The 25,081-nt window shown below is 40.2% G+C and overlaps 1 protein-coding gene and 1 long non-coding RNA gene across 2 annotated transcripts in view; one reads left to right on the top strand and one right to left on the bottom strand.

Moving 5' to 3' along the window:
* The window catches only part of SPTLC3 (serine palmitoyltransferase long chain base subunit 3), a 148,572-nt gene that overhangs the window by 12,989 nt on the left and 110,502 nt on the right, over positions 1-25,081 (top strand). The window lies entirely within an intron of this gene.
* LOC121478241 lies at positions 1,536-23,479 on the bottom strand. The gene is made up of 4 exons (XR_005984439.1): positions 23,430-23,479; positions 21,679-21,789; positions 13,757-13,815; positions 1,536-1,710 (listed from the first exon to the last, which is right to left on the bottom strand). It is a non-coding gene; the product is annotated as an uncharacterized LOC121478241 (long non-coding RNA).

Below are 25,081 nucleotides of genomic sequence, written 5' to 3' on the forward strand. Positions count from 1 at the left end.
TTGTGAAACTGATAGATACCTCCTATGGAATGATAAACAAGTCCATAATCATGAAGTTTTCCATGTAGAGAATTCATGCCTTCCCTGACTTTCTCAGATTCCCAGGTTATCAGCCTCAGCCCTGGAGTGCCTTTATTAATTAGGCTACATCTGTTCTCACAACCCAACCAGAAAAACCAGCAAATCAACCTCTCCAGAGAAGATAGGGTAAGAGATCCACAAGTTGATTCACCAAAGAAAGAAAAGCACACATAACCCCAAGCCATTCTACAACATTTTGTCTTTTACAACACTACAATGCATTCATATATCTTTAACTTTAAAACTACTTTTAAATTCTCCCCTAAAACCTTGAGTAAAACTTAACTCAAAGTTAAAAAGGTATTTATTTTCTGGTGGTTTCCATACCCAAGCACCCCAGCACCCCTCAGGATTTCCCAGAAAAATCACTTAAAGAGGAATAGATAGCAGAAAGACCAATAGCTTCAACATCAGATAGAACTGGGTTTGAGTCCCACTCTGCCCATTACTAGCTGTGCCACATTGAGCAGATGGCCTCATGTCTCTGATCCATATCCCACAAGGCAATGATGAGGATTAAATGAGGTAGAATATGTAAGGCTCCCCATGACTATCAGATACATAGTAGATAGTCAGTAAGTGGTAGCTATTATGTATTAAAGTTGGCCTATAGTCGTCTGTTTCTCCTCTACAACTATTCTAAGAGTGTTCAGGGCAATGCCTGGTATATAATAGGTACCCAATAAATGATAGTTCTAAACCCTCAAATTCCACCATCCAATGGTGGCTTCTCAAGACCTCATTTTTCTTGGCCTGTCAGCAGCATCTGAAGCAAGTAATCACCCCATCCTCCTTAAAGCATGTTCTTCTCTTGGCCTCTAGGATATACCACTCATCTATCACTCACCATTCCTTTATGGAAACTATCAAGGTTTCTCTTCATCTCCTTGACTTTTAAACAATGGAGCTACCCAAGGCTCAGAATTTTCATTCTCCTCTGTTCTGTGTTTCTTTCATGATGATCTGATCTTGTCTAATCAATGTGTGTGTGTGTGTGTGTGTGTGTGTGTGTGTGTGCGCGTGTGTATCTATGTCATTTCCAACTACCTACTTTCCATTTGGGTAATCAAAAGGCAACTTCTACTTACCATGTCCAAAACTGAGCTCCCACCCTCTACCTTCAAACCTGCTCCCCTTATAGTCTTTCCTGTCCCAGGAAGTGACAACTCTGTTCTTCCAGTGGCTCAAATCAAAACTTGAGCATCATTCATAACTTTTCTCTCTCATTTGACATTCACTCAGCAAATTCATGATCCTGTTTCCACAGTATACCCAGAATCTACTCGACCTCCCCACAGCAAGCACCCTAGTCTCAGTCACCATTACTTCTCATCTGGATTGTTACAGCAGGCTCACCTCTTCTCTCTGTGTTCCAGTTACCTATTGCTGTATAAACAACCATCCCCAACACATAGTGACATTAAACAATAATCATCTTATTATGCTCACTGATTCTGCTGGTCAGGAATTCAGAAAAGAAACACCAGGACAGATTTTTCTTTCTGTTCCATGATATCTGGGGCCTTGACAGGGATGACTCTACTGGCTGGATCTGGAACAGCTGGTCCAGAAGGATCTGTCTCCCAGATGGCTTCCTCACTCCCATGTCTAGCATCAGGGCTGGAATAGCTGAAAGAAAGGACAAATAGGTATTGCCAATGTGGCAGGAGGGCTTTAAGAGTGTTTTCTAGTAAATGGAGTAGAAATCCCGTGGCCTTTTGTAACCTAGCCCCAGAGCTCAGCTTTACTTCTACCCTACTCTATAGGTTGAAGTAGTCACAAGCAAGCCCACCTGATTCAAGGGAAAGGGACCTCCTCCTACCCCAACTTCTTAATGGGAATAATATCAAAGAATTCATGGACAAAATTTAAAACCACCATATTCTGCTTCTACCTCTGCCTTCCCTTCCATCACCACCAGCAAGACTGTTTTCAGTAGAATAGCCAGAGAGATCTAGTCGAAATGAAATCCAGAATGTCACTCTTGCTCAAATCCTTCTCATGGCTTCCATCTTACTCAAAAGACAAAATCCTTCTAATGGCCATAAGGCCTCATGGCGTGGTCCTCTCTGACTCACCTCCTGCTTCTTTTTCCATTGCCTAATCTATTCCAGCCACACTGGAGCAAGCAGGCCACACATCCTGCTTCTGGGGACACTCACACTTCCTCTCCTGTATGTACTTTCTAGACATCCACATGCCTGCACCCTCCCTGCCCTCAAATCCTCACTCAGATGTTACCCTCTCTATGAGATATAAGCTCACGACCCTATCTAAAATTGCAAGTCTTCTCACCACCTCTCTCCCCTTCCTGATTGTTTTCATTAGTCCTTAACACTGTACACAGACACAGACACACACAGAAGCAGAGACACACACATATACACACCATGCTAATTGATATCCTATCTCTTGTCTGCCTCATCTTCTAAATATAAGCACCATGTGAGCAGGGATTTCTGTCTTATTCACAGCTGGATCCCCAGCACCTAAACCAGAGTCTGTACATAGTAAGTGCTCAATAATATTTGTGGAATGAATAAAGACTGCCTATTTATACTAATCTATTGTAAGAATTCTCATTTCAGCTTATTTTGTTTGCTATTTAAATTGCCATTTGCTGTCCATATGTCTAATACTTTAAAATATGGAGCAAGTCCCAATTAATGTGATATATAGGCTTCTTTGTAAATTTCAAAGTATAAAACCTCTTATTGATTAATTTACAGGTCTCCTAACCTTTGTTGGAGAACATGGATACTATTCACTGTCCTTTTTTTAAAAATCACCAAATCACTAGATTATTTTGTACAACCAGGTAGCTACATGCTTTTATACTGATATCCAGATATAATATGTACTCTAAGCCTGGGGTCAGGGAACATGCTTTAAGCAAGTGGAACTTTTTGAAGGAAATGAAAACAGATATTAAATATCACCATCCTGATGATTCCTGCCTCTTAGTATGAGATGAAACATACCTGGATTAGAGAGAAAATGACAAATACCACAGGGTATATAATAAGCCTGTCATCTGGTTTTAATAAACTCTGAAGTCTTAGGGTTGAATATCCAAAAAAAAAAAAAAAAGTCAGTACAGTCTCTTCTCCCACCAATATCCCTATATATGAGATGATTTTTAAGTTTCATGTAACAAAATTGTATATCACACTACATGCTAAGAACCTTACAAATACTAACTCACTTGTTCCTCACAACAATTTATGAGTTTGATACTCTTACTATATCCCATTTTTTTAGATGAGTCAACTCATCAAACAAAAATTAAGTCAATTTGCCTAAGATTAAACCTCTAGTTAGTAGTTCAGGCTGGCCCCAGGCTCTGTGTTTTTATAACTAGAAAAAAAAAACCCACCTTTTTCTTAAATGTCTTATTGTGAATATTTGTAAAATCACATAAAAATTAAAGGAGTTCTACAGTAAATATTCGTATACCTACCACCTAGATTCTCCAATTAATATTTTATTATATTCATTTTATTACATGTCTATCATCTCTCCATTCCTCTATCAATCCTTTTGTTTTATGCATTTCAAAGAAAGTTGTACAATCAGTACACTTCACCCCAAATCTTTCTGCATGCATATTATGTAGCTTCAATACTTGTCTACAATACTTGTCTACTCTTTCTTTTGAGGTAAAGTCTACATATAATGAAATGCACAAATCTGAATTACACCACTCAGTGGATTTTGACCTACATTGCCTTTTGGTTGTTCTTCCTGGGAAAAGTTTCATAATATAGTTTTGACTGTGAAAATATGTTATAAAACTGTCCACTTAACATTGGGGAGTTTAACCTCTGGACAAAATGTAACCAAACCAAATGAGAATTCATCCACCCGGTATATAGCAAGCCAAGAAAAACTGACACAGAGCTTTGGCTCTAAAGGAAGATGAGCTATTCCTTAGTGTGGTGTCACCCAGGAGAACAAGGACCTAATACTCAAAAATTCCAGACTCCCTGATGGTGTGTGTACAAGTCAGGGTTTTTAAGGGCAAAACTGGGAGCAAGTATCTTCTGGGAAGGGGACACTGTTGATTGGAGGCCCATGAAGTCCTGTTAATAGATGTTACTTAGTTGCTTTTAGTGCCCCTCTGTTTGGTTCCATGGAGGTCTATTGCCTCTCAAAAGACTTGGAATCTGACAAATACCTTTTGTTCTTCATGTTGGGTATTCCATTAGGTACATCTGGTGCTTGTTGTTCAAGACTGTGCTTCCTATATGTGCTCAAACTAACTACTTGTATGTGCCTAAGCTAATGGGATTGCATTTCTGTATGTTCCTTTGAATGATAAAAAGCATTCCTATCTCTTGACTCTGAATCTACATGTTCCCTAGCTGGTCCATTCATAGGAGTGAATGTTATCACTCCTATGTTCATTCTTCCATTTGAACTAGCAAGATAGTTGCCGGATTCAAAAAGAAGTGAGAAATGTATATATTGGCATCTCATGAGGTAAAGGAAAGGCTCGATAGAAGGCTTGTCTGAGAAACTCTCCTCTTGTATATATAGAATTCCAAAGGGATCAAGAGCCATTTTCCTTTTTTGACCTTAGTATAATCCATCTGGCAGAAAGGGAATTTAGTTTAGAAATCCCTACAGTTCTACTCCATCCCTTGTCTTCTTACAGATGGAGGGATGAAGGTCAACACGGCTAAGTAATTACCTCCAAGGTCACACCAGTGTAAGGACCCCCTGCCACACACAAATAGCTAGGGACCACAATATTTGAAAACTCAAAGTGGTATCTGTTATTTCAAATTCGTTAGCTTCCCATTTCAAAATTAATATCGCAAAAATTGCATTTGTCTCATGTAAGAAGTAAAGGCATCTCTTTTCCTATTTCCCAAAATAAAAGCCACACATGGAAAGCTTCCTTTTTCGTATCTGAGAACATCATGTTAGAGAAACCACTATTAATTAAAATGAATGTTTGCTACCATGTGTGTTTATGCTTTTTGAAATAGTATTGTTAATCTTCACAATGGGCTTTCGAATTTCACACATAAGGATTCAATCGAGGTTTGAATCACTCACATGGCTGGTAAGTAGTGGAACCAGGATCATCTGACTCCTAATGTCACATAACCTGTTGCCACACCCCACAGGCCTGCTGCTCTAATAAGCTAAATTCATCACTTAGAGATTGGGAGTAGGACTTGCCCTTGGCACTGTGTAGGCTTGAATTCTAGCCTCCTGTTAGTACCTCTGTAATCTTGGGAAAATGGCATAGTCTCTCTGTGCCTCAGTTTCCCCATCTGTAAGTGAGGGCCAGTTGCCCACAGTAGTAAATGGCTTGACAGCACACTCTTCACTGGTTTCCTTCCCTTCCCTCATTCCCCCTCTCTACCAATGCTTCCTGGGGTCACCTTCTAGATAAGCAACTTGCATTTGAATCCTTTCCTCAGGGTCTGCTTCTGGGGAACCTGAAATTAATGATTTCTTAAAAACTTAACCAATTCTTTGCCCTTTTAACCTTCAGCATCAACTACCCAGATCCTTATAACTGTACAATCAGCCTATATCCAGATCTTACTGGACCTGCACATCAATGCTGTGAAGTAGACAGAATGACTGTTATTGGCCTGTTTTAGGGATGAAAAAAACAGGACTTAGAAAAATAATGAGACCAAAGCCACATGGATGATGGGGACAGAGCTGAACAATAGTCCCAGACATTCTGACTCTCAAATTCAAGGATGTCTCAAAGTCCTGGCTGCAATAGACATTTATCCAGCCCTGATTCAGCACATACAACCCCCTCAACTGCTCCTTGCAAGAACACGTGGGAAGTGAAAAAATCAAGGCATCTTTCTTTCAGTAGTTTTTTTTTCCAGTAGTTTAATTCACAAGAAAAAAAGTGCTATTTTTATTATTTATTTTTTTATGAAGGTAAAACAAAGTTTTATTTGATTTTTTCACCAATTGGAGATATTCCAGATGATCTGATTTCAAATGTTGCTATGGAATACAAATGACATTTAGTCTAGTGATTGGCAGGTGGCACCTCAAAGAGATAAGGAAGTCTCCTGCCCAGCAGTTGTAGATAATGACTTTCCAAAAAGTTTCTTTGCAAATGGTCAAATGGGAATAGTTTTTTTTATAATAAATTTATTTTTTATTGGTGTTCAATTTGCCAACATACAGAATAACACCCAGTGCTCATCCCATCAAGTGCCCCCCTCAGTGCCCGTCACCCATTCACCCCCACCCCCGCCCTCCTCCCCTTCCACCTCCCCTAGTTTGTTTCCCAGAGTTAGGAGTCTATGTTCTGTCTCCCTTTCTGATATTTCCCACACACTTCTTCTCCCTTCCCTTCTATTCCCTTTCACTATTATTTATGTTCCCCAAATGAATGAGAACATATACTTACTTAGAAGAGCAGCTTTAAAAAAAAAAAAAAAAAAAAAAAGAAGAGCAGCTTTACGGGGTCAGTCTTTGTAAATTAAAAAAAAAAATCCACAAGATTCTAAATGCCTTAAAAAATGTTCAAGTTCTCGCCTAGATGTTTATAGTTGGGCAGAAAAGTGATCTTCCATGGTACATCAGATATCACCACTTCCTATAAATCTTTTATTTTTATTTTTTTTAAAGATGTGTTTATTTACTCATGAGAGACAGAGAGAGAGAGGCAGAGAAACAGGCAGAGGGAGAAGCAGGCTCCCTGTGGGGATCCCGATGCAGGACTTGATCCCAGGACCCTGAGATCACACCCCCAGCCAAAGGCTATATCCTTATGTTATATATAGCATGTGTATTCCTCAAAAGTACCTTCTTTTGAGCCCTTTATCAACCTCAAGTTCATTTTCAAACACTTAACATCATAAACTCTTGCTTCTGGTCAGTTCACGTCTTAGTTCCTTTTCTGAGTTTGCCCAAGGCAATGGCATTGATGACATGGTGGGAGCTCTTAGGTTCTTGCAACATAGCATGTTTCTCAGTTACCTACTTGATCAGATCATTATTCCTAAAGAAACTAGGCTCCAGATCATCTCAAACATTTGAATGATAATGGCAGAACTGATCTCAAATCTCAGAGAAGCACGTTATCTCATTTTCTACATCTTATTGACGCATTTCTCAATAGGCAACTGAGACTCAAAGAGGTGTCATCATTTGCCCAACACCTCAAAATGACCAATTGAGAGCAAGACACATCTGTGTCCACTGCTAGTTTCTAGCACCACTACACAACACTGACTTTCACATCATAGAACCAAAATAAACCCAATACGAGCTCTTGGCACTAACACTTTTTGTCACCTCATGCAAATAATGTGGGGTGCTGGGAAAAAACCCACAACTGATTACCTCAGGATTTGGTTTGTTAGTTTTTGCAAGAGAGGGTGGCATTTTCTTTAAAGGGCCATACTTACCACTGGTCAATTCTTTTTTTTTTTTTTAAGTAAACTCTATGCCCAGCATGGGGTTTGAACTTACAACCCCGAGATTAATCACATGCTCTACTGACTGAGCCAGTCCTCCTACCACTGATCAGTTCTTAGCAAGACCGCTGAACCAAATGCCTACAGACTGGAAACAGAAGTACTCCACATGGTGGCCTGAGAAAATGACTCAAAGTCTGAAAAAAAAGTCATGAACAGGGACTTTTTGGTTTTTTATTGTTAAGTGTAATTAATCTTTATACCAATCAGACGACTCGGGCCTTGCACTCATTCATTACTTAGGGCTCAGAAACTATGATGGCTAAAAATGCCTGAATCTCCTTAGTTGGTTTGATTTAGAAGTACAGGTATAAACTAGTCAAGATTAGCCTTGCTCTTGGAGAAGTTAGTTTTTTCTACGTTATGTGTCACATGATAAGATAATTATAGCTATGACCATGGATATTTTCAGATTTTTTGGAGGCAAAGAAATAAATTGTTATAGTATCATATTCTTGGTGAAGGGGTTGTTTGGAGCAGTATACTTGTTTTTCCAAGGAGCAAAATGTTTTCATGGAAAATAAAATAGTATATGCTGCCTTCCATGGAAACCAAAGATTTCAGCCAGGAAATGTATATATACTCAACTAATCTCTTTAAGGACACATTCTGGGGGTGCCTGAGTGGCTCAACATGGATTCTGCATACAATTCTCTCTCTCCCTCTGCTCCTGCCTGCCCCCACACTGCCAGTTGGGCAAACAAGCACTCACCCTTTTTCTCTTAGTAAAAGACAAAAAAAGGACACATTTTGTTTTCGAAGGCAAGCAGAGGATGAACCAGGTTATAGGTTCCTAAGATGCTCCTGACATGCATAAAATGTGTGTGCTTTTTATAGGGTGACAGGCAGAGAAAGGGAGGAGGATAGGCACAACCATGGACCAGATACTAATAAACACAGAGAAGGAACAGCAGCTGTATCCTTGGTGAGTTTCTTTCTAGGTAGCAGGGCCTTCTGCTTCTTCATGTCTCTGAATGTCAGGCACTGTTTGGTCTAGCTTCACAGGACAGGAAATTTTGGGTGTGACTAAAGTACATAATTCAGCACCATTGAGGCGCAAGAAAAAAAAATAGATTCAGTTTGATTCAAAGAGAAAAACCATTGTTTGCAATCCAAGATCAGTCCACTGAGCTCAGCCGAATGACTCCCAGGACCACATTTTGTGTGCTTCCAAAAGCCACACCCTTGTTATAACTCACTTATGAGTCACTGGCTGCTTGGCATGGTAAAGAAATACCACAGTGCACACCTCACCTGGTGTCAGAGCATGCCTCCCATGCAGTCTAAGAGACTCCTTTTGATTTCTGGTTGTCAACTCAAAATTTCAGAATCACCTAAATAAGTTTGCTTCATTAAATCTTCTTCCACAGTGGATAAGAGAAAGACTTTAAAATTACCAATCATATGACCACAAATCACTGTAAATCACTGAATGTGGGTGCTCCCAAAGATCTGCTTTTCATCCAGCTTCCAAGGGCCCTTATGAAAACATATCTGATCAGATTCTTAAGCCACAGACTTTCTTAAACTCATCAGTGGCTACCTTGTTAGGATCAAGGCTGAAATCCTAGGCTTGGTTTATGAAATCTGCATAACTTCCCCAGGCTATTCATTCACTAAGTACTTATTGGGTATCTACTACATATCAGATGTCATTCTAGGCACTGATATACTAGCAGTGGACAGAGAAGATGGAGCCCCCCCCCCACCAGAAATGACACTTGGCCATGCCTGCCCCCTCACTGTCCATGCCTGACAAACACTGTGTTCTCTGCCCACTTCCCATAGTTCTTTAGGCTTTTCCTTCTGCTAGAACATTGTGCCTGACAAACTCCTACTGATTATTCAGATCTCATTTTAAACACTGTCTTCTTTAGGAAAATCTTTCTCTTTTCCTAAACTAGATGAGATCTCCAACCTGTTCACCCTACAGAACTCTTATTTATTCATCATTTCATTTTTTTGTTATGCATCTGTATTTATATCTAGACAGGGGTTGGCAAAATTTTTCTGTAAAGGGCCAGATTAATAAATATTTTTCAGCTCTGTGGGCCATACAGTCTCTGTTCCAGCTATTTAGTTCTGCCATTATAGCATGAAAGCAGTCATAGATGATACATAACATAACAATACAATATATAAACAAATGGGTGTGCCTGTGTTCTAATAAAACTTTATGTATAAAAGCAAGTGGTGGGCCTATTGGCCAAAATTGGCTGACCTCTGAACAACAGATCCTGTGGTAATGGAAATGTTGTATAACTGCTCTCTTCCATGAGGTACCATCAGCCACATGTGGTGATCAACTACTTGAAATGTGGTTAGCATAATTGAGGACCTAAGTATCTAAATTTATTTAATTATAATTATTTAACTTTAAATGTAAATAGCCACATGTGGCTAGTGATTATTATATTGGATAGCACACATACAGACCATGAGGTCAGGGGCTGTGACCCCCTTGGTCACCACCATGTCACCTGGACCTAACATAGCAGCCGGCACAGGGTAGGTACTCAATATTTATTTGCTAAGTGAATGAATGAATAAGTGTATTATGGGATAAATTATCAAGCTTTCTGCTTGCTTTTTACTACTGCTATAAAATTGATTAGATGTTGCCACTGAATACTTCTTGCTCTCTAGTCGTGAAATATTATATTTTTATATGCATATTTTATCTCTCCATTAGCCCATGAGCTCAATGAACATGGGGCTATGAGAAAGACTCTCTGAATGATTCTCCCAGTGCTCAGTACAAGTACATGCACATAGGAGCCAGCCTTCCCAGAGTGTTTGCAGCTACCAGTACTTATCTGGAAAAGGTAGAGATTCAGCTGTTAAAGCCATTTTATTTCTGAAACCTGTTTCAATCTGTCTCAAAGGTCTAACTTCAAGCCTTTCTACTTCAACCTTGCTATTGTAAAGTTGAGAAATTCACCTTTGCCCTGGTCTGTCCTGTCTTATAACCATAGAGAAGTTGCTTAATGCCCTATGTCTCTCTTATTAAGTAAAGATAACTCTAATTCTATTACAGTTATCCACCACCTACCTCTTAAAAATATCATGTAAATAAATAAGGTCATGGTCATGAAATCTTTGAGAACCCCAGGGAGAGGCAGTCTTCGTACATGGCACATTATACCTAATCAACAAGATAATAGATGGTAGTGATTCTCAGTGATATTAAATCACTGGTACATTGTTTTCTTTGGTTTATCAGGATAACTTAGTAAAAGCTCTGTGTTCCTCAAGTAAGCCAGCTGGTTGTAAATAGTATCAGAAGAATGCAATCATTGCAGGGTAGTGAAGAACAGCCATTTTGTTCAAAGTTTAATTATGCAAATTGACTTTAGAACCTCCCCTCCAGCTATCATCCCAGGTAAGATCTGAGGATCCTCCAAATATTTCTGCCCTGTATTCCTACCTGCAGGTCTGATAAAGAGGCATCCCACTGAAAACATATCTTTCTTTGACTACTATCTGAAACATAAATTCTAGCTTACCTTGCCATAGAAAGGTCATTCAATTCCAGTAGACTCCATACATCTCATCTCCAAGTAGGTGACACATGAGGTCCAGCCAGAAATTCATGCAATGTTCTGTTTCGACCTACCAACAAGTGCCCATGCTGGTCCTCCTGTCCTAGAGGCCCTCTTCCCCTTTCCCAAACTTTCCCAATCTTGGCACCCTCTCTCTCTTCTCTCTCTGTCTCTCTTTCTCTCTGTTACTCATTACTACAACAGATATTCATTGAGCACTCTGCTAGGGATTCTTTACATCCCTCCAAGCAATCCTGCCTTTTCTGTGAATCCTTTTCCTAATCTGGGTACATCCTTTGGAAGCCTACGGCTCTCTTCATGGGCTGCTCTGACCTATTAGCTACCTTCTCAGACAGTAAAGAGGAAAGCTAAGACAATCGGAAACAAACTTAACCTCACCATACCTTGTTCACCAATAGAAAAAAAGGATTGGAATAGCTGATATATAAAGATCTGATCTCCTGAAAAAGTTCCATGTTTATAATCTTGTCTCTCTTTCTTTCCAACATCTGTGGTCACTGAAGCCTAAGTCAAGTATTTTTTATCATGTACTGCCTAACATACAGAGATGTTCAATAAATCAAAAATTGAATCTTTGAGTCAGTTAATTTTCTGGCTTAAACTTCTCAGATTTAAATTTGAACTTTGGGCAGCCCAGATGGGTCCTGATACACACGTTTCCTTAGGGAGGTGACTCAGTTCTTAGGCTTCTCCCAAACACATGTAAGCAAGAGTTAGAAACAAAAACATTTTAACAGAATCCCTATAGTATGTATTCATTAACATAATAGTAGATGTCATAATAAATGAGCCACCAAATCTCAATGGCATAACCCAATAGAAGTTTGTTTCTCGCTTGTGGTAAGTCTAATTGACAGTGATAGGAAGCTGGAGGGGAAAGTGGTGAGGACCCTGCTCATGCAGTTATTCAGAGAACCAGGCTAACAAAAGTTATTCAATATTTAACGTATGGCTTTCAAGGTCACCTTGGCCATCAGCATTCAGATGGCAATAGGAAAGAGAAAGAGGTAGATCATGAGAGAGGTTCTTTTTATGGGCCAAGCATGGAAATGGCACATTCTACTTCTACCCATTTCACTTTGGTCAGCACTCAGTCACATAGCCACATCTGTCTGCAAGGGATATGGGAAATGTAACCCAGCTGGGAGGAAGAGGAAAAAGAAATGGATTTGATGAACAGCCAGTCTTTGCCACACTGAACAAACAACAGAGCTAAAATATTTGAAATATTTGAAAAGCCTGAGTGTAAGATAATGAAAGCTATTATTTTGCAAGTGATCCTTTATTTTTTGTCCTTTTATTAAATGACTTGTCTTCCAAAAATATTATTGTAACACAATGTGGTGAATATAATGATGGTGTTATGCCATGAGAACATCAAGCCTGGATCTTTTTCCGAAGTGAAGCAGCCAGAGCTAATCTTAAACCAGGGGCTATTAGGCAGGCAAAAGGTATGTGTATGTAGAGTGAAGAGGGAGGGGCAGCATCAGAGAACAGTGAAGGAAGGGAGTAGAAACTGAAGAAATTACAGGGAAGTGGAGGCATGAGAAAATTTTGGAGGAGATACAAATCAAGGTGTGAAATGAAATTTTACTGTTGCTCACATAACAAATGCAAGGTAGGAAATCAGATGACTTGAGGCAGGTCAGTTCTATGCTAAGAAACTTAGCTTTATGCTGAAAACCAACACTTCCCAAAGAGAGTTTTTGTCATGGCATAGGTGGATTTATATGGAAGGTGAAAAATACATTTGATATATGCGTTGGATTTCCCAAAGTGAAATGGTTTTTCATTCCATTATTTTAATAGCATTCAAAAAGCTGATTCAATCAGCAGGTATTGATTTAGCACCTATCATGGGAAGCTGTGTGCTAGCAACAGGGAGTAACAGTAGAGGACAAGAAAGATGGCTCTTATATTCTAGCTTTTGTACATTGTGAATACCCAAGAGACACAGAGATCTTTAGCCTTTCCAAAACCCTTTTTGTTAATGGCCATCTTTAGGGAGCACTATGGAAATTCTGTTATAAGTGAATTTTAAAGCTAAAGTTGCCTAAGCACCTGGAGATTTGAGGAGTCAGGATAGAATGAGGAGATCATCCAGGAGGTGATTGTGGTTGCCATGGTCTGGGATATAGATGGGTGAGTGTCCCCCCTGATGCTTCCAGTTCTACCTTGGGGATCTTTCTGTCCATCCATTGCTACTGCCTTTATCATTCCTGCTCTCATCTTTCAAGCCCTTGGTCAACTGCATTCTCATTCATGAAGCTTCCCCTACCTCTTCCAGCCAGGGTTGGATACAACCTACCAGTTCCCACAGGACTTCTCTGTGGTAACAGCTGTGAACCTCTAGTCCGTCTCTGGGCATATCCTGTCTCCTGGCAGAGCATTTGGTAACATGGGCACTCAGTAAAACTTGGTTTAGTGTTGAGATAGAAGAAAACAATAATAACAAGATCTCTTAGGTATACTTGAGGCTGGAGTTTGAAGGCTGCGTGAAAAAAAAAATTTAACCTAAGTCATCACATGGTCATGTATTTCAGTGGCCTGAACAATTTGAGTTGCCTGAGCATCTGTTTCTTTTACCCCAGCTATCCTCCTGGAATACTCAAGATAAGAGGTTTCCACATTGGCTCTTACCATGTAGAACATCTTATTCCAGGGTTTCCCAGCAGTTAATGATTGATTATATCAGGTGTCTGTAACAAACAGAAATAAAATGATCAGTAAGGTGCTTATGCCCATATTGAACATGACTGTATACATAGAATCAAGTGATACACTCTAAGCAGAAGCGTCTCACCTATTTGTAACAAGATGATAGGACTTAGATTAAACCGAGACATAAGAGCTTCACAAAGCATCTCTAAACATTTTTGTCTACCAAACACGTGATAGAAGGCTGTGGTGAAAGTACTCATTTGTTAATATCCCCAGACAACTTTCAGGCATGAAGTACCTTCCAAATAAGGTAGAATTGTGTACTCTTATCATTCTTTATTTTTTAAATTATTTTTTATTGGAGTTCAATTTGCCATATACCATATTGCCCAGTGCTCATCCCGTCAAGTGCCCCCCTCAGTGCCTGTCACTCAGTCACCCCAACCCCCACGTACCTCACCTTCCACTACCCCTGTTTGTTTCCCAGAGTTAGGGGTCTCTCATGTTCTGTCACCCTCACTGATATTTCCAACTAATTTTCTCCTTTCCCCTTTATTCTCTTTCACTATTTTTTATATTCCCCAAATGAATGAGACCATATAATATTTGTCCTTCTCCGATTGACTGACTCAGCATTATACCCTCCAGTTCCATCCATGTTGAAGCAAATGGTGGGTATTTGTCGTTCCTAATGGCTGAGTAATATTCCATTGAGTGTATAGACCACATTTTCTTTATCTATTCATCTTTTGATGGACACCGAGGCTCCTTCCACAGTGTGGCTATTGTGGACATTGCTGCTATAAACACTGGGGTGCACGTGTCCCGGCGTTTCATTGCATCTGCATCTTTAGGGTAAATCCCCAGCAGTGCAATTGCTGGGTTGTACGGCAGGTCTATTTTTAACTCTTTGAGGACCCTCCACACAGTTTTACAGAGTGGCTGTGCCAGTTCACATTCCCACCAACACTGTAAGAGGGTTCCCCCTTCTCCGCATCCTCTCCAACATTTATTGTTTCCTGTCTTGTTAATTTTCACCATTCTCACTGGTGTGAGGTGGTATCTCATTGTGGTTTTGAATTGTATTTCCCTGATGGTCAGTGATGCAGAGCATTTTCTCATGTGCTTGTTGGCCATGTCCATGTCTTCCTCTGTGAGATTTCTGTTCATGTCTTTTGCCCATTTCATGATTGGATTGTTTGTTTCTTTGCTATTGAGTTTAATAAATTCTTCACAGATCTTGGATACTAGCCCTTTATCTGATAGGTCATTTGCAAATACCTTCTCCCATTCTGTAGGTTGTCTTTTAGTTTTGTGGACTGTTTCTTTTGCTGTGCAGAAGCTTTTTATCTTGATGAAGTCCCAATAATTCATTTTTGCTTTTGTTTCCCTTGCCTTCATAGATATATCTTGCAAGAAGTTGCTGTGGCCAAGTTCAAAAGGGTGTTTCCTGTGTTCCCCTCTAGGATTTTGGTGGATTCTTGTCTCGCATTTAGATCTTTCATCCATTTTGAGTGTTTCTTTGTGTATGGTGTAAGAGAATGGTCTAGTTTCCTTCTTCTGCATGTGGCTGTCCAATGTTCCCAACACCATTTATTGAAGAGACTGTCCTTTTCCCAGTGGATAGTCTTCCCTGCTTTGTTGAATATTAGTTGACCATAGAGTTGAGGGCCCATTTCTGGGTTCTCTATTCTGTTCCATTGATCTATGTGTCTGTTTTTGTGCCAGTACCACAGTCTTGATGATCACAGCTTTGTAGTACAACCTGAAATCCGGCATTGTGATGCCCCCGGCTCTGGTTTTCTTTTTTAATATTCCCCTGGCTATTGGGGGCCTTTTCTGATTCCACACAAATCTTAAGATGATTTTTTCCAAATTCTGAAGAAAGTCCATGGTATTTTGATAGGGATTGCATTAAATGTGTAAATTGCCCTGGGTAGCATTGACATTTTCACAATATTAATTCTTCCAACCCATGAGCATGGAATATTTTTCCATCTCTTTGTGTCTTCCTCAATTTCTTTCAGAAGTGTTCTGAAGTGTCTAGGGTATAGATCCTTTACCTCTTTGGTTAGGTTTATTCCTAGGTATCTTATGCTTTTGGGTGCAATTGTAAATTGGATTGACTCCTTAATTTCTCTTTCTTCAGTCTCATTGCTAGTGTATAGAAATGCCACTGATTTTTGGGCAATGATTTTGTATCCTGCCACACTGCTGAATTGCTGTATGAGTTCTAGCAATCTTGGGGTGGAGTCTTTTGGGTTTTCTATGTACAGTATCATGTCATCGACAAAGAGGGAGAGTTTGACTTCTTTGACAATATGAGCCCCTATATCTTTTTGTTGCCTGATTGTTGAGGCTAGGACTTCTAGTACTATGTTAAATAGCAGTGGTGAGAGTGGACATCCCTGTCGTGTTCCTGATCTTAGGGGAAAAGTTCCCAGTATTTCCCCATTGAGAATGATATTTGCTGTGAGCTTTGTGTAGATGGCTTTTAAGATGCTGGGGAATCTTCCTTCTATGCCTACACTCTGAAGAGTTTTGATCAGGAATGGATGCTGTATTTTGTCAAATGCTTTCTCTGCATCTATTGAGAGGATCATATGGTTCTTGTTTTATCTTTCATTGTTATGATCTATCACATTGATTACTTTACGAGTGTTGAACCAGCCTTGCATCCCAGGGATAAATCCCACTTGGTCATGGTGAATCATCTTCTTAATGTACTGTTGGATCCTATGAGCTAGTATCTTATTGAGAATTTTTGCATCTGTGTTCACTGGGGATATTGGTGTATAATTCTTCTTTTTGGTGGTGTCTTTGTCTGCTTTTGGAATTAAGGTGATGCTGGCCCCATAGAACAAGTTTGTAAGTATCCCATCTCTTTCTGTCTTTCGGAACAGCTTTAGCAGAATACGTATTGTTTCTTCTTTAAGTGTTTGATAGAATTCCCGTGGGAAGCCACCTGGCCCTGGACTTTTGTGTCTTGGGAGGTTTTTAATGACTGTTTCAATTTCCTCCCTGGTTATCAGCCTGTTCAGGTTTTCTATTTCCTCCTGTTCCAGTTTTGATAGTTTGTGGTGTCCAGAAATGCATCCATTTTTTCTAGATTGTCTAATTTATTGGTGTATAGCTGCTCATAATATGTTTTTAAAATTGTTTGTATTTCCTTGGTATTGGTGGTCATCTCTCCTTTTTCATTCGTGATTTTATTAATTTGAGACTTTTCTCTTGTTTTTAAGAAGGCTGGCTAATGGTTTCTCTATCTGATTTATTCTTTCAAAGAACCAACTCCTGGTTTTGTTGATCTGTTCTACAGCTCTTCTGGTCTCTATTTCATTGAGTTCTGCTTGAATCTTTATTAACTCTCTTCTTCTGCTTAGTGTAGGTTTTATTTGCTGTTCTTTCTCCAGTTTCTTTAGGTGTAAGTTTAGCTTTTGTATTGAGTTTTTTCCATTTTTTTTTTTGCGGGAGGCTTGTATTGTGATGTATTTCCCTCTCAGGACTGCTTTTGGTGTGTCCCAAAGATTTTGAACCATTGTATCTTCATTCTCATTAGTTTCCATGAATCTTTTTTTATTTTTATTTTTATTATTTTTTTAATCTGGTCTAAAAATCCATGTGATGATCTTTATTTTTTTTAATACTAAATTTATTTTTTATTGGTGTTCAATTTGCCAACATACAGAATAACACAGATAACCCAGTGCTCATCCCGTCAAGTGCCCCCCTCAGTGCCCATCACCCATTCACACCCACCCCCTGCCCTCCTCCCCTTCCACCACTCCTAGTTTGTTTCCCAGAGTTAGGAGTCTTTATGTTCTGTCTCCCTTTCGGACATTTCCCACCCATTTCCTCTCCCTTCCTTTCTATTCCCTTTCACTATTATTTATATTCCCCAAATGAATGAGAACATATAATGTTTGTCCTTCTCTGATTGACTCATTTCACTCAGCATAATACCCTCCAGTTCCATCCATGTTGAAGCAAATCGTGGGTATTTGTCATTTCTAATGGCTGAGTAATACTCCATTGTATACATAAACCACATCTTCTTTATCCATTCATCTTTCGATGGACACCGAGGCTCCTTCCACAGTTTGGCTATTGTGGACATTGCTGCTAGAAACATCGGGGTGCAGGTGTCCTGGCGTTCCATGAATCTTTTTAATTCTTCCTAATTTTCTGGTTGACCCTTTCATCTTTTAGCAGGATGCTCTTTAACCTCCACGTGTTTGAATTTCTTCCAAATTTCCTCTTGTGATTGAGTTCTAGTTTCAAAGCATTATGGTCTGAAAATATGCAGGGGCCAATCCCAATCTTTTGGTATTGGTTAAGACCTGATTTGTGACCCAGTATGTGGTCTATTCTGGAGAAAGTTCCATGTGCACTTGAGAAGAATGTGTTGTGTTTGGATGTAAAGTTCTGTAAATATCTCTGAAATCCACCTGGTCCAGTGTATCATTTAAAACTCTCGTTTCTTTGGAGATGTTGTGCTTAGAATATCTGTCATTTGTAGAAAGCGCTGGTGTTAAAGTCTCCCACTATAAGTGTATTATTATCTAAGTATGTCTTAACTTTGGTTATTAATTGATATACTTGGCAGCTCCCACATTAGGGGCATAAATATTCATGATTGTTAGGTCCTCTTGTTGGATAAATCCTTTAAATATGATATAGTGTCCCTCTTCATCTCTCACTATAGTCTTCGGGGTAAATTTTAATTTATCTGATATGAGGATGGCTACCCCTGCTTTCTTTTGAGGACCATTTGAATGGTGAATGGTTCTCCAACCTTTTATTTTCAGGCTGGAGGTGTCCTTAGGTCTAAAATGAGTCTCTTGTAGACAACAAATAGATGGGTCTTGCTTTTTTTATCCAGTCTGAAACCCTCCGTCTTTTGATGGGGTCATTAAGCCCATTCACATTCAGAGTTACCATTGAAAGATATGAATTTAGTATTATCATAATACCTATTCAGTCCCTGAATAGGGACTGTCGATTGTTTCTTTGGACTTCCTCTTTCTTTTACAGAGCCCCCCTTAATATTTCTTGCAGAGATGGTTTGGTGGTCACATATTCTTTCAGTTTCCGCCTATCTTGGAACCTCTTTATCTCTCCCTCTATTCTGAATGAGAACCTTGCCGGATAAAGTATTCTTGGCTGCAGGTTCTTCTCATTTAGGCCTCTGAATATATCCTGCCAGCCCTTTCTGACCTGCCAGGTCTCTGGAGAGGTCTGCTGTTAATCTAATACTTTTTCCCATATAAGTTAGGGATCTCTTGTCTCTTGCTGCTTTACGGATTTTCTCTTTATCTTTGGAATTTTCAAGTTTCACTATAAAATGTTGCAGTGTTGAATGGTTTTTATTGATTTTAGGGGGGGGATCTCTCTATCTCCTGGATCTGAATGCCTGTTTCTCTCCCCAAGTTAGGGAAGTTCTCAGCTATGATTTGTTCAAATACACTTTCTGGTCCTCTGTCTCTTTCAGTGCCCTCTGGAACCCCAATTAAACATAGATTTTTCCTTCTGATGCTGTCATTTATTTCCCTTAACCTTTCCTCATGATCTTTTAATTGTTTTTCTCTTTTTTCCTCAGCTTTCTTCCTTGCCATCAACTTGGCTTCTGTCACGCACTCATTTTTCTACTTCATTAACCCTTATCATTTGGACCTCCAGTTTGGATTGCATCTCATTTAATTGATTTTTAATTTCAGCCTGATTAGATCTATATTCTGCAGTCATGAAGTCTCTTGAATCTTTATGCTTTTTTTCCAGAGCCACCAGTAGCTTTATAATTGTGCTTCTGAATTGGCTTTCTGACATTGAATTGTAATCCAAATTCTGTAACTCTGTGGGAGAGAGTACTATTTCTGATTCTTTCTTTTGTGGTGAGTTCTTTCTAGTCATTTTTGCTCAGTACAGAGTGGCTAAACAAGTTGTACTGGAAAAAGGAAAGAAAAAAAAGGGAAACAAACAAACAAACAAAAAACAAAGAAAAAAAAAACAACAACAACAAAAAAGGAGGGATAACCTCTGGTTCTATATACCATAAATCCCTCGACTTCCCCTGGAGCTTTCCAGCACTGCTACATCAAGAACTTGCTCTTCTCCTGTCCTTCCAGCTGGTCTTCTGAGGGAGGGGCCTGCTGTGCTGATTCTCAGGTGTGTGCACCCTGCCAGGTGCAGGGCTCAGTGGGAGCTGTTTATCCTGTAGGACCTCTGTTCCCTGGCGGCCCCAACCCTCCCAGGCACAGGGTGACACCAGGAGGAACAACAACAGTTGTGTTGGCCAGCTCCCCAGCCCTGGAGTCAGCTCCCCCAGTAACTACTACAGTCTCCCAGTCCACACTGGCTTGGATGCTCCTGGGGTTGGGGAACACTGATCTGCACAGCTCGGGGTGCCCGGTGGTAGGAGTGTCCTCACTGTCTTGTGCACTCCCAGCCTCTGCCTGTCCCTGAGGGTAGCTCAGGATCCTGGGCTGAGTCCCCCAGTGCCCTGGGATCTGGGGCCTGCAACGCTGGAATCGCTCTGGGGGCTGCAGCCCTCTCCGCCCGGAGCCACCGCCTGAGTTGCTCCCAAGGCCCTGCTGGGTACATACTCCAGCCCTTAACCGCGCTTGGCCCGTGGTGTGTGGCGCGCTCTCCCCTGGGGCACACTTCCTCTGTTATTGACCCCAGGATAATGGAGGCTCCACTGCCCCTCCTGGGATCCTGCCCAAGTTCCCTGTGAGTGCCTTTCCATCCGGGAAGATTGTTGAAGTTCCTGCTTCTCCGGGCCTGGGCTTTCCTGTCCTGGAGGCTCTTGCCACAGGGCCTTAGCCTGGCTCCTCGCGGGGACCCCTCCCCCACTGGATTCTTTTTTATTTTTTATTTTTCCACCTTCCTAGCTTGTTACAAGTGCAAACTCTTCTCTTTGTAGCATTCCAGCTCTTCCCTCTTTAAATCTCAGGCTGAATTAGTAGGTTTTCAGGATGATTTGAAAGTTATCTTTCAAAGATAACTTGAGGACAGGAAGGTGGGGACAGGTGACTTGGGGACCCTACTCTTCTGCCATTTTGCCCTGCCCCCTTACTCTCATCATTCTTGTATCATTTTACCTTCATGAACTTTGGGGCTGTATCATTTGTATAAGTGACATTCCAAGGTATTTAAAAGGGAAATAAATGCAACTTGGGAATCAATCAGACACTCAAGTATTTTATTTTATTTTATTTTTTTTTTTACACTCAAGTATTTTAGAGTAAAAGTAAGAATTCTACTGAAGAAAGAGCTGCTTTGAATTTTACTACCATAGGGGTGATAATTTAATATATATATATATATATATATATATATATATACACACTAGCTATATAATTTAAAATATATATATATACATATATATACACTAGCTATACACACATGTGCAACAAATAAATGTTTCTTCATTTGCTGTATGTCCTTAAGATAATTTCCAGATACTTTAAATCATTGTATTTTCATCATTTTTACCAGTTAAGTTTGTTTTACTGTCAGGAAGGTCCATGGAAGCTCTTCATGGTACCATTGTGGAAATGGTCTCCCCTTCCATAGATTTTTAACCAACTCCCACATTTGAGTACAGCCTAATCTCTAGAATAAGTCTCTTATTCAAGAGTATTCACAATGGTTCTCTTTCTCTGCTCAAAACCCAGCAACTACACTGTAGGTAGATACTCATTCCCAAAATGCCAGTATCCTTGGAAGTTTGTGTTATACCCAGGAGACCTCAGAGGAGGTCTACCCAACTCTTATAATGTGGAAAATTCTGCATACATTCCACTTAAGAGAGGAAGATGGTCCTCTCCTTATCCCCAGTGCTCTAAATTCCCCTCATCATTTTGTCAGCCCAAAGACTATTTTATTCCCAGACTTCCTACCCTTATAGTGACCAAAACCTGACAGTCTCTTCATCTTCATCTTGGCTCTTCTTTTCCATGGACCAACCCAGCAGTACAATGGAATGCGCCATGTTCCACAGCTGCCTCAGTCTGAAAATAAAAGCTTGCTTGTGAGTAGGTGGTTAATCTACAGAATTAACTTGAGTCCAGATTTATTCATCCCTTTTTATCCCACTCCAAGTACTAGGGCAGAACAAAAGCCTGCAATGGTTTTTTGCCATTAAAAGGATTTGCCATTTATTTCCCTTTTTGCCATGTTTTTTTGCCAAAAAAAAAAAAATGTTTTTTTTCCCCCAAAATTTTGGAGGGAAAATTGCTACTGAGACTGTCAATGTCCTTCTGGTCAAAATAGTCACATGTGCTCTTCCTCCCATCCCCCCAGGGGATGGCAACTGTCCTGGCAATTATACCATCTCTTCCTTTTATCTCCAGTTGTCTTTAATCTATTGGGTACTTTTTTCAATTCCTAAATATGCTATTTTCTTTATTCACAGAGCTGCAGCTCCCTTCATTATTAGTACCTAAAGCCACCACCTCCTATCTGTCCCATCCTTCAGCACCACACTTCTTCAGTGAGTAGTCACCACTCATAAGCCCATTGTCTCCATGCTCCCTTTCTCCTTAAATCCTAGTGTCCATAAGACCACTGGGAAAAAAAGGTGGATAAAATCACTTGCTGAAGTTTCCTTGTGAGTGTCTCATAAATAATGGTCTTCTTCAGCTCCAGTGTCCCAACCCCCTACCTCTCCTCTCCCTTGAACCTCCCACCACTTTCTCCCTTACACCTGCTCTGTCCCAGTGGATTTTCCTCCTCCTGCTTTTCCTTATGTGTAGGTCCTGGCTGGGGCTCCATACATATTCTTCGCCTTTCTTCCCAAATATTTTAGTCTAACAGTTTTATCTGTCTTCTCCATTCACAAGATTTCTTGAAAATCATAACATTTCATGAGTACTTACTCTGTGGCAGGTACTTTGCATATATTATCTCATTTAATTTTCAAAATAGCCTTTAGGGCACCTGTGTGGATGAGTTGGTTGAGCATCTGACTCTTGATTTCGGCTCAGGTCATGATCTCAGGGTCATGAGATGAAGACCTGTGATGTTGAGTTCCACACTCCGTGATAAGGCTGCTGGAGATTCTCTCTCTCTGCCCTTCCCCCCACTCATGCTTGCTGTCTCGTGCTCTCTCTCTCTCTCTCTCTCTCAAATAAATAAATAAATCTTAAAAAAAAAACAACCTTTTAGCTCCATTGTAACCTTGAGGGCAAGAGAAATTAAGGAACTTGCACAAGGTCATCCAGTTGGCAAATGGAAGTGCCAAGATTTGAACCCAGGAAGTCTTATGGCTGCTCAAGGGCTCTCCACCATCCAGCTCGTCAGGACTGGGTTCAAATTCCACCTCCTTCAGGAAGCCACTCCTGATCACCCAGCGTAATATGGTCCCTCCATTCGTGGCATCCTTATGGTGTTTACTTTCTGCTCACTCCCCTTCCTACCCCCACCTCACCTCTCATATGCACCATAACGTTATCAATTCTGGGAGAAAGGGACTGTATTTGCTGCTTTCATATCCCCTCTAATGTTAGCATTGGACTGTCTAAAATAGGTGGGCAGTGAAAGACCTGCTAATTTGAATAGAAGACTCATTATCTGTAAAGTAAGTCTTCCCAGCATGGCCCAACATCCTGTTTATTTCCAGATATGACAGGAATGTAGGAAGTGAACAAACCTCAGAGTGTCACAGTGTTGCAATTGAGCAGGCACTGTAGGCTAGGTTGCTCAGGATCTGTTTATTTTCAGGGCTGTGAAAGAAAAGGTAGAACAGAGAAAGAAAGTACATCATGGATTACCATGCTATGTCAGTCTTTGGCCAGTAAACTTATTAAGCAAGATTTTAATGCTTCATTTACTTTAAAAAGACAAAAATCTCATATTTCAGAATAACTATCCAACCCCAGATTGAGAATTCTTTCCCAAGGAGTATGATGGATTTTAATTTTAAATAAAGGGATGTAGTAAATGAATCACTATCCAACTGTTAAGAAAGACCTATGTATTTCCAGATAACTTTATTCTCCATCAAGGTATCTCATTTTCTCTCTGCCAAATAAAATAATATTAAATTAAATGAAAATAAATAAATCAAGTTATGTGAGAGAAAGTAGATATTGGTTTGAACTGATGGACATTGTTGAAAATTTCTCCTTTGTGTTATAACTTTCTTCAAGAATAAGTCACAGGGGCAAAAAAAAAAAAAAACCTAGTTATACAAGCCAAGGCTGTGCACTCAACTGTGAGTGTTATTTGCATCTAGGTAGACTGTTCTGCAGTGCAGGTTTATCTCAGAGCCAATTCAAGCAGAAAGTTCCCATGGATTTCAGGGGAAATGTGCTGCTTGATTTGGCCACATATAGAGCTCAGAAATGGATCTAAGGCCTCCTGAAAAGGAAAATATTCTCCTACCCTACACAGGTTGGCCTAGAAGTTTATCCCTTTACATGTGGATACATAACTTAGCCATCTTCTAAGTCAACCAAAGCCGTTAATCATGTTTCCAGAAGTCACCTGTATTGGGCCCCTTTCACTCACTCTTCTTCCTCTATGGTGCCCTTAAAAGCCGTGGGTCCCCAAATTCTGTCTCAAACCTACTGTTATACTCTCTTTATAATTTGCCCTTTATCACATTCACCTTCAACCATGGCTCAAACCAAGCCTCATCGATCCCAGGACCCTGGGATCACACCCTGAGCCAAAGGCAGACGCCCAGCCACCAAGCCACATAGGCATCCCAGATACTCCATTTTTCTCATCCTTGATCTTGTACCTAACCATTCATAAAAATTCATCAAATCTTCCTTCATGAAGATCTCAGTCCCTTTTTCTGGAATCTGACAAATAGAGGAAAGAAGGAAGTCAATGATGTGTCCCCATGATGTGGAAGGAGCCAGGAGATGGTTCCTAATGGGGTCAGGAGGTCACTTGGAATGCAGGACACAGATGCAGTCCAAAGATTAAGCACAGAACAAAGCCAAGGAAAGGAGCCAAAGCTGGCACTAGAATAGTAAGATCAGGTGTCCATCAGACCTACAGGACAGGTGTGAGGACATAGTAGGAAATAGGTCAAGAAATCAGGATGGGACTCAGTCTGTTTTGTTCATCTTTGAGCCCCCAGAATCAAACACATAGGCAGCTCACTGTAGGCACATATTGAATGCCTTATAATCCCAAATATGAGGTATTGGTTATAACCTCTCATTCAAGACCTGATATTAACCAATGCTCTCTCACTTTCATTATTTGAGACCACCAGGTAATGTTGGAGGAAGTCATATGAGACAAGAGTAACATCCATTCACATTAGTTCAGAGTACCTAGAGAAGT

Source organism: Vulpes lagopus, chromosome 18 (assembly GCF_018345385.1).
Source record: "Vulpes lagopus strain Blue_001 chromosome 18, ASM1834538v1, whole genome shotgun sequence".
Taxonomy (NCBI): Eukaryota; Metazoa; Chordata; class Mammalia; order Carnivora; family Canidae; genus Vulpes; species Vulpes lagopus.